Consider the following 12,754-nt stretch of genomic DNA (forward strand, 5'->3'; position numbering starts at 1 on the left):
TACTCCTAGATGATAAATTATATCATGTGTTTGTTTACCTAGGTTTATACAGAACAGCCTTTAACTCACAATTGTGATTGGTTTACAGATTTGGCTTTGGCTCAAAGGAAGGACAAGCTGCCAGGTACACTAGTACAATTGTGCTCTGGATAAGTACTTTTTTTGTTCTATGAATTGCTAGCTTCTTTGCATATAGGCATGTGAACCACAACCCTACCCCCTTTCTTTCTGAATCCTCGTTTCTTATGCAAGTCTGCAGAGGATGCAGACTATACTAGAAACAACAGAAACTTAAAACTTAAGATCAGTGCACACTAGTTTTTAGTGAAAAAACAAGACAGAAAAGTGGAGCAGGAATTTGGCACTAACTATTTTCCACTGATCCCAAAATGAGTTTAAGAGTGTAGTCTAGCAATCATCTGCTACCGTAACCGTATGATATTGGTAGGTGTAGATGTGAGTGAGGGGATTGATGTCCAGATGTGAGAATGTGACTGGCTAGGCAACAAATTCTGCTAGCTGAACTGAACAAGGATATGTCATTTTGGTTTTATCTAGGATATGAGAGTGGTGATATTCAGAGTACTCTAGTACAGTACTCCTATTTATTTTCTGAAGATATCTCTTTGCTGAAGGATAGTTATCCGGCTGGATTTTCTTCTTCTTAAAAGCTTCAACTTCAAAGTATAGTTTTACAAGCTTCTGCAACTTTTTCTTAAAAGCTCCAGCTATACATTTTATCACTTGTTCTTTTCTATCAGAATATGGAACCTATTTGTGTAATCTGACCTATCTTTCCTTGATTTTGATGTTGTAGCTAGAACTGCCATGAATGCTCAGTATATTTAAATTTAGATGTTTATATGGTCGTTGGGTTCTCATAGTATTCCGTTTGAGGGGTTCATCGTGCTGCAGTGGCTCTAGGCAGAGCATGTCATGTTACTACCATAGAGGTACCCAAATATGTAGGTGCAATTTGTGTTTTTATTTGTTCACACTATCGATGTATTGCTCAATTAGACAATTAGTGTTTATGAAGAAGAAGAATAAACCTGCTGCTGCTGCTGTTATGCTTGTATCCACTTCTGCTACTGCTGTACTTGTGATGATGTTGTACTTGTGATGATGCTACTTGTGATCTTCTGAAATGACCCATTGGCGACTTCATTACGCGGGGATAATGATTTTGCAGGTACCTCGAGAGGCCCTTGAGTTTTCCGGAATGTCGATTAACTTCCGTTCCGACAAATTCGGGTACTCCATATGTCCTATTTTCAGCAAAGGTCATGCTGAAATTTTCCGTGAATTTTAGCATGACTTTGCTAAAAATAGGACATATGGGGTACTTGCGACTAATGCATGGGCCAAGGTATCTTAGTACTTAATTAAGTAGGATCAACTCCCCCTTTATTCTTGCTGCATTAAACCATAGGTGGCAATAGAGCCAAGTGATTAGGCCCAACTTAGAATTCTCCTTCCCTTTTGTTGATAGGGTATATTATTAGAAGAAACCCATATATATCAGTCAACCTAGGGTGTCTCGGCATCGATAAACCCTAAATGATGAAAACTTAACTTAGCATTTAGGGTGCCTCGGCATCGACACACCCTAAATGATAAAACCTTGGCTTTTAGGGTGCCAAGTTGTCGATAAGAACCTAAATGATGAAAGCTTAGGCTTTTAGGGTGCCTCGGCGTCGACAAACCCTAATTTATAAAAGCTTAGCTTTTAGGATGCCTCGGTGTCAACAAACCCTAAATGACGAGACTATGATCTTGTTCCTTGACAATAACCAACTTTTTGACCAAACTTTTTTCCTATTTAGAGTGAAACATGGCCCACAACGATGAGGCCGGCGGTTCTGGCAGCAAGCAATTCTGGGAGCTGTCCCAGGAGATGGAGGAAGAACCTCGCCGCTATGAGGACGCCGCGGAAGACACCGATCCTGACTACACGATCCCTAGTGGCGTTGGGGATGACACCACTGATGGTGCCGCCGAGGATGCCACCACTGATGATGGCAGCCAACCGAAGAGGCAACGAAAGGACTGGCGCCAGAACATGCTCGGCACCGTCAAGAAGGAATTTACTAAAGTGAACTCCGACGGGCATCCAACCGCTCCCAAAGAATTAGTCAAGGGGTACTCGGTTCAGCTCGGGTGCATTCTCCGGAGCACCGTCTCGAGCAACACTGAGAACCTAAGGCATAAGGACCAAGGGAATTTGCGCAGCCTCCTCTTCGCGAAGCTGCACGAACGATACAAGTTCCCCGCTGACTTTGCAAACACATGCCTCTCAGGGAATAAAGTGAACAGTGCCACCCTCATGAGGATGAGCATGTCCCTGTCTACTTTGAGAAGCATGGTGATGAAAATGACTGACAAAGGTGATAGTTATCAGAAGATCAAGGCGAAATATCCTTCGATCAGCGAAGATGACTACAAGGAGTTCAAGATCAAGTGCGAGAGCAGCGCAGCCGTGGAATCAAGTCAGTGGGGGAAAGAAATGCTGGAGTTGAACTTAGGGGTCCACCAACTCGGTCCCGGCGGTTACAGAGTGGCAGAGCCTATATGGGACAAGGAGGACGCGGAGCATGCCGAGCAAGGCCTATCGCCCCGCTTCGAGAAATACCATGACAAGCAGACCAAGAACTTTGTCAGGGCCCAGTACAAGGAGGACCCGGTAACAAAGGAGCTTACCACGGATCCGAAGACCAAGGCGCTTGAGCTTGTTCTGGTAAGGAATACACCCCCGCGTAATTAGCTCCATATGGTTGCATTCTAATTAATGAAGCCAAATTTCTAAATGGTTCACATTCCTTCCGCAGGAGACTAAAAGCAGTAGAGCGGGGTCGTCTCAGAGGTCCCCTGCTTGGGACATCACTCTAAATAGGGCGTTGAACGTAATGAAAAACAAGGATAAGCTCAGTAAGCCGTCGTCAGCTGGTCGTGTGATCGGCAAAGGCTTGTCCACAAAATGGTCGTCATACTATACCGCTCGTGGGCGAAAGGAGAGAAAGACCAGCTCGGAAAGCCAGTCGTGCAAGGTTCAAGAACCCAAGGCACAAGTGGCGCGGATTCCGGAGATTATCCAAGAGCAAGTGCAACAACAACTCGGAACGACGCTCACCGCCATGGTGCCTACCTTGATTCAGGGGCTGACGACGTGGATTGCGGGCGGCTAACAGGGGCCGCCCCCGGTTCCCAGCTTCACGACCAGCAACTCGCGCAACACATAGGCGGCGCCATTGGTGTCCCCGACGGAGGCGGTATTCGTGTCTCCGGCGCCGGCACGGGCATTGGAGCTTAATGCACCCGGGTGTACGCCAGCCGGCACCTCACCAGCATGCGGCCCCTCCATCAGTTGCTGGCCCGCCATTGGCAGTGCCTCGACATTAGCCGAGCTCGATGGCATCACAGTAACTAAGCCTCTCGGCCGATGACTTCATCTCATTGCCTTTGACTGGTCATCCCTGACGCCCTACATGTTTTTGCAGGGGGCCGCCGACATTCCGTGCACTCTCCTGCACTTCATTGGTGGCGAGTTGATCGATGTCTCCAAGGACAGAATCATTCAACCGGGCACCCCCGTGTTCCACGGTAATCCGATGCCACCCACCGTGTATAGGGTTGAACTGGTTCGGGTGCTGCCAGGCTGTGACGAGTTGTTACCTCTGATTCGACCCGTTGGGGCCAACGAAGATGATGCGATGACCCTCAGCGCCTGCGTAAGCTGGCCCCTGCTTTGGCTGAATAGCCAGATTCGTTTGGGGGCGGGGGACACCACCCCACAGACAAGACCGCCAGTCGTGCCGGCGCCAAGCTATTGCAAGACCGCCGCAACGCTGCTGGACATGCTGGACATCCCTATGGTACAAGATCCGGACGATGATGACAACATCGACGGTACATTTACCAATGTTGATAAGTACTTTGCCGACCATGGGTACGGTGACGAATTCTGTGGGCCTCCTTCTCAAGAACCCAATCCTGAAAAAGACGACCGCGATCTAGCTGGTACCACGGAGAAACCCAATTGCAACAGGCGTCATCTGGCATTCAGTTCTCAGGAGACGCCTCCAGCTGCCGCCTTCACCGAGCCTCAGGTAGCCGAGGTGCGAAATATTATCAGCCCCAACACACTCAAGAAGGCGGTCTGTGAGAAGAACTCGATCACATTACAGCAGATGAAGAAGAAGGGACAGAAACGAAAGAATAACAAGGGCGCCGGTGAGAGCCAGTCGGCACCGAGTACGATCCATGCTCAGACGGGCCACCTTCACCTAAGGATATCTCGAGGAGGGTGCATGTGGCGGGTAGGGCGATGCTACCGACAAATCTGCTCAATGCTGCAACCGGTGCTATGCGGAGTCTGCATGACAGTGTTCTTTCTTTGGAGAAGCGGCGTCTCTCCCAGAATGATGTGGCATACCCGGTTTTCGTGGCCAAGGTGCTAGAGGGCAAGGGCTTTGTGGATAGTGCCATCGGGGGTACGATCGTCCTGCGGTTTGATGACATCTTTGCTATGTTTAACCTTCATCCGCTGCACTACACCTTCGTTCAGCTGTTTTCGCTGAGTATGGAGATGCGGATCATTAGAGACAAGACCCCAGACATCGGGATAGTCACTACTAGTAAAAGGCCTGCTAGTGGCGCACCAGTTTTGCCTACTAATGGCGCACTACTCGTGCGCCACTAGCACCACGCCATTAGTATTAAATACTAATGGCGCACCATGCAGTGCGCCATTAGTATAGCCCAACGTGCGCCATTGGTATGCCTCCCAGGGGGCCATATTTACCCATGTGCTTTGGCATACTAATGGCACACTTTGAGGTGATGCGCCATTAGTATCCTTTCTGCAGTGCGCCATTAGAGTGCTTAGTGGTGCGCCATTAGTATGATATTAGGGATTTTTATTTCTTTTCTGATATTTGCACATGTTACAAAATATATTATTGGACAGAATATAAACAACACCACACAGCAACAGCAGATTCATTGAATACAATAGAAGAATAGTCTCCGAATACAATTCATCATATTAGTGTCCGAATTCAAAAGACCGAACAAAGATACAACATTATAAGTCTCGAGACCGCGAGTAGCGAGTTTGTCTTCACATTACAAGTCGATATCGATCATCTAAACTACCATCACATAGAGAGAGCTGCGGTCATCACGATGAGCATCATCACGATGAAACTGGTCTTCATCCGGTTCCTCCAACGCTCCCTCCTCTCTCCCGCTAGATATTGCGCGTATCTAGATTCCGCCTCCGCCCTAGTGGTGTACCCTTTGTAACCGTTACCGCTGAAATGGTGAACCTGTCTCCGACACTCCTCCCAGTCATTGTAGACTCCGGGAACCTTACCCTTTTACACGACATACGACGGCATCTCTATGCACTAGCCAAACAAAACGTTAGTACCAATTCACAGACAATGCATAAGCAATATATAAGTATGCAACAAAAGGATCGGAAGAGAAAAGTAAGACATTAATAGCACGATTCATGGTACTACTAATAAATAGCATCGATTACATCAAAGTTGAATGACTGTCCTAACCAAAGAGACATACAAGTTCATTAAAGTTTAATTACAACATGAGCAAATCGATGTTTCATAACTACACATAGCATCATTACTTTCGACTTGACTCATGGGACCGGAGCATGGATGAAGTCGCCGTCTTTCGTGATGGTCATGAAATCGCGGTCGTTGTCAGCCTGCATTTGTAGCGTTGTTTCAATCTCACTATTGGACGGTTGATATTTGAGGTAGAACTGCCCCGAGGTACGAAGGACATCTTGATGGATGATTTCCGCAAACTCCGACTGGATGCGAAAGAATTCTTATCTGATGTCCGCGTCCTGGATTGACGACAAGCTTGAGGCCCAATCTTTGAGATTATTTGGTAGCAGAAGGTGATTATGGTCCCGTACGATCGCCCGCATGTGATGGAGGGCGTAGTAGGCATCCTTCTGACCGTCAGGCGGCTGGTTGACGCAGGGGAACGCCGTATTGTGGGTGAACACGTGCTTGCCGTACCTACGAACTGGCCTCTTGAAGGTGTCTCTAGATGTGGCGTAGCCGGGGAGAGCATCATCAAGAACTTTCTTGATATTTGTGTAGTCTATCTTCGACTCACGGTCCAGGTCGAAATACGTGGCCATGGAATATTTCGGGCTTAAGAGGCTGAGTGTGCAATGTGTGTCACTGCACAAAACATGGAATGTTAGAAAAAAAAGAACGATCAAAATCTAAGAAATCATATGTAATCGGGCAGTGAGGGGATGACTTACTCGGGAAAGAAAGGCATGAGGAAGTTATCCTTATCTAGGTTTGCCAGAATGACGCCTTCGAGGTGTGAACTCGCGACTTGCCGGTCCCCAGCGCTGCCCAAGATCTTGGCACACATGTAGAAGGGGTCGACTATCCCGATGTCCTAGGTCTTATCTCTAATGATCCGCATCTCCATACTCAGTCAAAACCGCCGAACGAAGGTGTAGTGCAGCGGATGAAGGTTAAACATAGCGAAGATGTCATCAAACCGCAGGACGATCGTACCCCCGATGGCGTTATCGACAAAGCCCTTGCCCTCTGGCACCTTGGCCACGAAAACCGGGTATGCCACATCACTTTGGGAGAGACGCCGCTTCTCCAAAGAAAGAACACTGTCATGCAGACTCCGCATAGCACCGGTTGCAGCATTGAGCATATTTGTCGATAGCATCACCCTACCCGCCACATGCACCCTCCTAGAGATATCCTTAGGTGAAGGTGGCCCGTCCTGAGCACGGATCGTACTCGGTGCCGGCTGGCTCGCACCGGGGCCCTTGTTAGTCTTTCGTTTCCATCCCTTCTTTTTGATCTGTTGTACTGGGATCGAGTTCTGCTCACAGGCTGCCTTCTTGAGCGTGTTGGGGCTGATAATATTTCGCACCTTGGCTATCTGAGGCTCGGTGAAGGCGGCAGCTGGAGGCGTCTCCTGAGAACTGAACGCCAGACGACGCCTGTTGCAATTGGGTTTCTCCGTGGTACCAGCTAGATCGCGGTCGTATTTTTCAGGGTTGGGTTCTTGAGAAGGAGGCCCAAAAAATTCGTCACCATACCCATGTTCGGCAAAGTACTTATCGACGTTGGTAATGTACTGTCGTCGTTGCTGTCGTCGTCCAGATCTTGTGCCATATGCATGTTCGGGTCTTGTGCCATAGGGATGTCTGGCATGTCCGGTAGCGTTGCGGCGTTCTTGCCATGGCTTGGCGCCGGCACGACTGGCAGTCTTGCCTGTGGGGTAGTGTCCCCCACGCCCAAACGAATCTGGCTATTCGGCCAAAGCAGGGGCCAGGTTACGCAGGCGCTGAGGGTCATCACATCATCTTCGTCGGCCCTGGCGGGTCAAATCTGAGGTAACAACTCGTCGCAGCCTGGCAGCACCCGAACCAGTTCAACCCTATACACGGTGGGTGGCATTGGATTACCGTGGAAAACAGGGTTGCCCGGTTGAACGATTCTGCCCTTGGCAACATCAATCAACTCACCACCCACGAAGTGCAGGAGAGTGCATGGAATGTCTGCGGTGCCCTGCGAAAACATGTAGGGCGTCAGGGATGCCCAGTCAAAGGTAAGGAGATGAAGTCATCCGCCAAGAGGCTTGGTTACTGTGATGCCGTCGAGCTCGGCTAATGTCGAGGCACCACCAACGGCGGGCGTGCAACTGACGGAGGGGCCATTTTCTGGCGAGGTGCCGGCCGGTGTACACCTTGGTGCATTAAGCTCCAATGTCCGTGCCGGCGCCGGAGACACGAATACTGCCTCCGCCGAAGACACCAATGGCGCCGCCTGCGTGTTGTGCGAGTTGTTGGCCGTGAAGCTGGGAATCGGGGGTGGCCCCTGCTGGCCGCCCGCAATCCACGTTGTCATCCCCTGAATCAAGGTAGGCACCATCACGGTGAGCGTCATTCCCAGTTGTTGTTGCACTTGCTCTTGGATAATCTCCGGAACCTGTGCCACTTGTGCCTTGAGTTCTTGAACCTTGCGCGACTGGCTTTCCGAGCTGGTCTTTCTCTCCTTTCGCCCACCAGTGGTATAGTATGATGACCATTTTGTGGACAAGCCTTTGCCGGCCACACGACCAGCTGACGACGGCTTACTGAGCTTATCCTTGTTTTTCATTATGTTCAACGCCCTATTTAGAGTGTTGTCCCAAGCAGGGGAGCTCTGAGACGAACCCGCACTACTGCTTTCAGTCTCCTGCGGAAGGAATGTGAACCATTTAGAAATTTGGCTTCATTAATTAGAATGCAACCATATGGAGCTAATTACGCGGGGGTGTATTCCTTACCAGAACAAGCTCAACCGCCCTGGTCTTCGGATCCGTGGTAAGCTCCTTTGTTACCGGGTCCTCCTTGTACCGGGCCCTAACAAAGTTCCTGGTCTGCTTGTCACGGTATTTCTCGAAGTGGGGCGGTAGGCCTTGCTCGGCACGCTCCGCGTCCTCCTTGTCCCATATAGGCTCCGCCACTCTGCAACCGCCGGGACCGAGTTGGTGGACCCCTAAGTTCAACTCCCGCATTTCTTTCCCCCACTGGCTTGATTCGGAGGTTGCGCTGCTCTCGCACTTGATCTTGAACTCCTTGTAGTCATCTTCACTGATCGAAGGATATTTCACCTTGATCTTCTCATAACTATCACCTTTTTCAATAATTTTCTTCACCGTGCTTCTCCAAGTAGACAGGGACGTGATCATCCTCGTGAGGGCGGCACTATTCACTTTATTCCCTGAGAGGCGTGTGTTTGCAAAGTCGGCGGGGAACTTGTATCGTTCGTGCAGCTTCATGAAGAGGAGGCTGCGCAAATTCCCTCGGTCCTTATGCCTTAGGTTCTCAGTGTTGATCGAGACGGTGCTCCGGAGAATGCACCCGAGCTAAACCGAGTACCCCTTGACTAATTCTTTGGGCGCCGTTGGATGCCCGTCGGAGTTCACTTCTGTAAATTCCTCCTTGACGGTGTCGAGCATGTTCGAGCCCCGGTCCTTCCGTTGCCTCTTCGGTTGGCTGCCATCTGTGCGTGCGCCGCCATCATCAGTGGTGGCATCCTCGGTGGCACCATCAGTGGTGTCATCCCCGACGCCACTAGGGGTTGAGTAGTCAGGATCGGTGTCTTCCCAGCGTCCTCAGAGCGGTGAGGTTCTTCCTCCATCTCCTAGGATAGCTCCCAGAATTGCTTGCCGCCCGAACCGCCGGCCTCATTGTTGTGGGCCATGTTTCACTTTAAATAGGAAAAAAGTTTGGTCAAAAAGTTGGTTATTGTCAAGGAACAAGATCATGGTGTGATCATTTAGGGTTTGTCGACACCGAGGCATCATAAAAGCTACGCTTTTATCATTTAGGGTTTGTCGACGCTGAGGCACCCTAAATGCTAAGTTAAGTTTTCATCATTTAGGGTTTATCGATGCCGACTGATATATATGGGTATCTTCTAATAATATACCCTAACAAGAAAAGGGAAGGAGAATTCTAAGTTGGGCCTAATCACTTGGCTCTATTGCCACCTATGGTTTAATGCAACAAGAATGGCGAGGCAGTTGATCCTACTTAATTAAGTACTAAGATACCCTGGCCCATGCAGTAGTTGCAAGTACCCCATATGTCCTATTTTTTAGCAAAGTCATGCTAAAATTCACGGAAAATTTCAGCATGACCTTTGCTGAAAATAGGACATATGGAGTACCCGAATTTGCCGGAACGGAAGTTAATCGACATTCCGGCAAACTCAAGGGCCTCTCAGGGTACCTGCAAAATCATCACAACACGATGGTCGGAGACAAAACCCAGCAAACTAGCACCACAATGTGCCTCTACTTTCATATGGATGAAAAGGCCACAGACCATATGGTCCTCTGCTCTCGTATGGACAAAAATCAGCTCAACTTATGTGAGCTTCCATTCCAGATCTAATAGGTCACCCAACAAAAAATCATCAATAGTTTAGCAAGTTTGTACCCTCAAGAAAGAACATATAGCAATATCTGTTGTCCCCCCATAACATACGGAAATCAAAATCAGCTGTTAACTTAAAATTCATGGAGTACATTCATTTTAATACAAAAACTACTACTGATCATTGTGAAAAAATCATGGATTGCTGTCAACTGAAAATTAGTGAAATTGTTGTTGATCATGGATTACTGTTAATTAAAAATAGAGCATCTGGCTTGTCTTATCATGTTTACTAAGTCCACAAAAATTCATGAAGTACTCAACACTGAACATGGTTCAGAGCTCATTACACTACACTACATCGTGCAATGGTTCAGACCACACTACACTAGAACAAGCTCACTACACTACACTACACTTTTGGTTATGGTTGATGTTTAAAATATAGAGTACTTCTCTGAATATGACAATTGGCAACATGTACTTATGACAATCAGCAACATGTATATCCATGCTAGCATCTCTAGATGTTGGTCTTATACTTGTTTTTTTAATGTACTTATGACAATCAGCAGCATGTCTATCCATGCCAACTTCATTGCTGTATACTTGTTTTCTTGCTGTAATTTCCTTGTTGTAATTAACCAACTTATGATGACAAACTGAAGCAAGCTATAATCTACTACAATTATCACAAGATAGTAGAAGAACTCATCTAGCAATGCTCATGTTCAACAACTATGGATTAAGGTAGGAGAAAGAAGATTAAGGTTCGTCTTATACTTGTTTTTTTAATGTACTTATGCAACTATGCAGGTACCTATGGCAAGAACCTCTCCACTCAAAGAACATGAGCAAAACATGTGCTATTTAATTAGGAAAGTAGGACCAAACTACAATCACCTGTCAAACAATGTTACCATTCATCTAGCAATACAAAAAAACACAAAAATTGCAACAAAATGTCCTCACCTACAAGACCTGTGTCCAAATAAACAGAAAGTATACAGTATTACACAACAGTCTGACAAACAAATTTGTACCAACCAAGTCAAGTATTGAGTAAGAAACAAGTCTCATTTGCTAGGATCAAACAGCTTCTAGATTTAATTATGTGTGAACAAGTTCAAAATTAAACATGAAAATATGTTATCAAGGGTTATCAATCTTATACACATCCAGTACAATGATTAGAATTATTCAAACTGTTGTATTAAATAACATCAAGTAAACCGGGAGGTCAGGACATCCACTGTAACCAGGTATCTCCATTAAAACACAAAATAGTTTACACTCATTATGAATGTTAAAGTTGCTTCCGTAATTATATTTATTCCTATATGCATTTATAGACCAAAGAAAACAGGTGCCCATTACAATCTCTGCCTAGTAAAACATAGGCCGCTCTTGATGATTCTCTCTATTAGTTAGTCTGGTACTGTTCACGCTTCTCAATTAGATTTACACAACATTAACAATGCTAAAGTTGCTTTAGTAATTATATTTCTACCAGTATGCATTGATAGACCAAGGAAAACAGGTGATCGTTGCAACCCACTAACACATAGGCCACTCTTGACAATTCACATGCTAGTACTCTTTATGCTTCTTAAATCAGGTTTGAACAACATCACCAAAGCTAAAGTTGCTTCAGTAATTAAATTTCTTCAAGTGTGCAGTGATAGACCAAGGAAGAAAGGTGACCATTGCCACTCACCTACTAAAACATAGGCCGCTCTCACAATTCTCCCTATTGATTTGGTTGGCACTGTTTATGTTTCTTAAATGGTCTAATCCATGCCTAACAGATAAGGTTGGTACTGTATGTTTAATAAGCAGTCCTAGTCCATGCCTAACTGTCCGTATAAACTGCAGTACTTGGCAATTTAATTTCTTTTGGTTAATGGAAATTAATAAACCCATGGAAGTTTATTGGACCATTGTTCATAAACAAATCATTGGACTATTGTTCATCTGTTTGTTTATCAGTATTTCTAGGTTTACATCAATCTGAACTACCATTCTGAACATTCTCCAACTTAACAAAACTAACTGTTTTGATACAATCAAGTTTTGCTGTCACACAAAATTACTCCAACATGTAGCTACTGTACTGAAACATGTACTCCAGCTTGTTCAGAATATCAAGCTTTTTTTATATCTAATGTATACCTACTGCCCTCACAAACTCCAGCATTCAAGCAAAACAAACATTCAGTAAACACAAATTCAATCAAAACAGGTGTTGACTTAACCTACAACATTCTGTGTAAACACACGTTCTAGCAAAACACACATTCAGTAAACACACATCCAAGCAAAATAGGCTGAAGGAGTATGTTGCGCATACCGGAGATGGCTGGTCGGCGTTGGGACTGTGTGGTGGTTTGGCCCCCGGAGGCCTTTGGACCACCACAATTGGCCGGCGTTGCTCTCTTGCAGCTCCTGGGAGTTCTGCTGGAGCACAGGAGGAAACTCAGTTAAGCACATGAGGAAACTCAGTTAAGCACATGAACTATTCCTGCAGTTAAACGCATCGCCGCCCATGAAATTCAGTTAAACACACGAAACTCAGTTAAAGATTAGGAGTTCTGCAGTTAAACATTCAGTAAACGCATGAAACGTAGTTGCGCACTGAGTCACCGAAGCAGAGGTACATGCTGCAGGTCGGTGGTGTCCGTCGCGGACTAGCGGCACCAGTTGAGCTCGCGCGGTGTGGTGAGCTCGCCGGAGATGGACGGGCCCTGCACAGCGGTCGAGACTCAAAGCAAAGGTTGAGGGCAAGAGGAAGAAGAAGAAGAAGGAAGT

This window comes from Triticum aestivum, chromosome 4A (assembly GCF_018294505.1).
Source record: "Triticum aestivum cultivar Chinese Spring chromosome 4A, IWGSC CS RefSeq v2.1, whole genome shotgun sequence".
NCBI classification, from domain to species: domain Eukaryota; kingdom Viridiplantae; phylum Streptophyta; class Magnoliopsida; order Poales; family Poaceae; genus Triticum; species Triticum aestivum.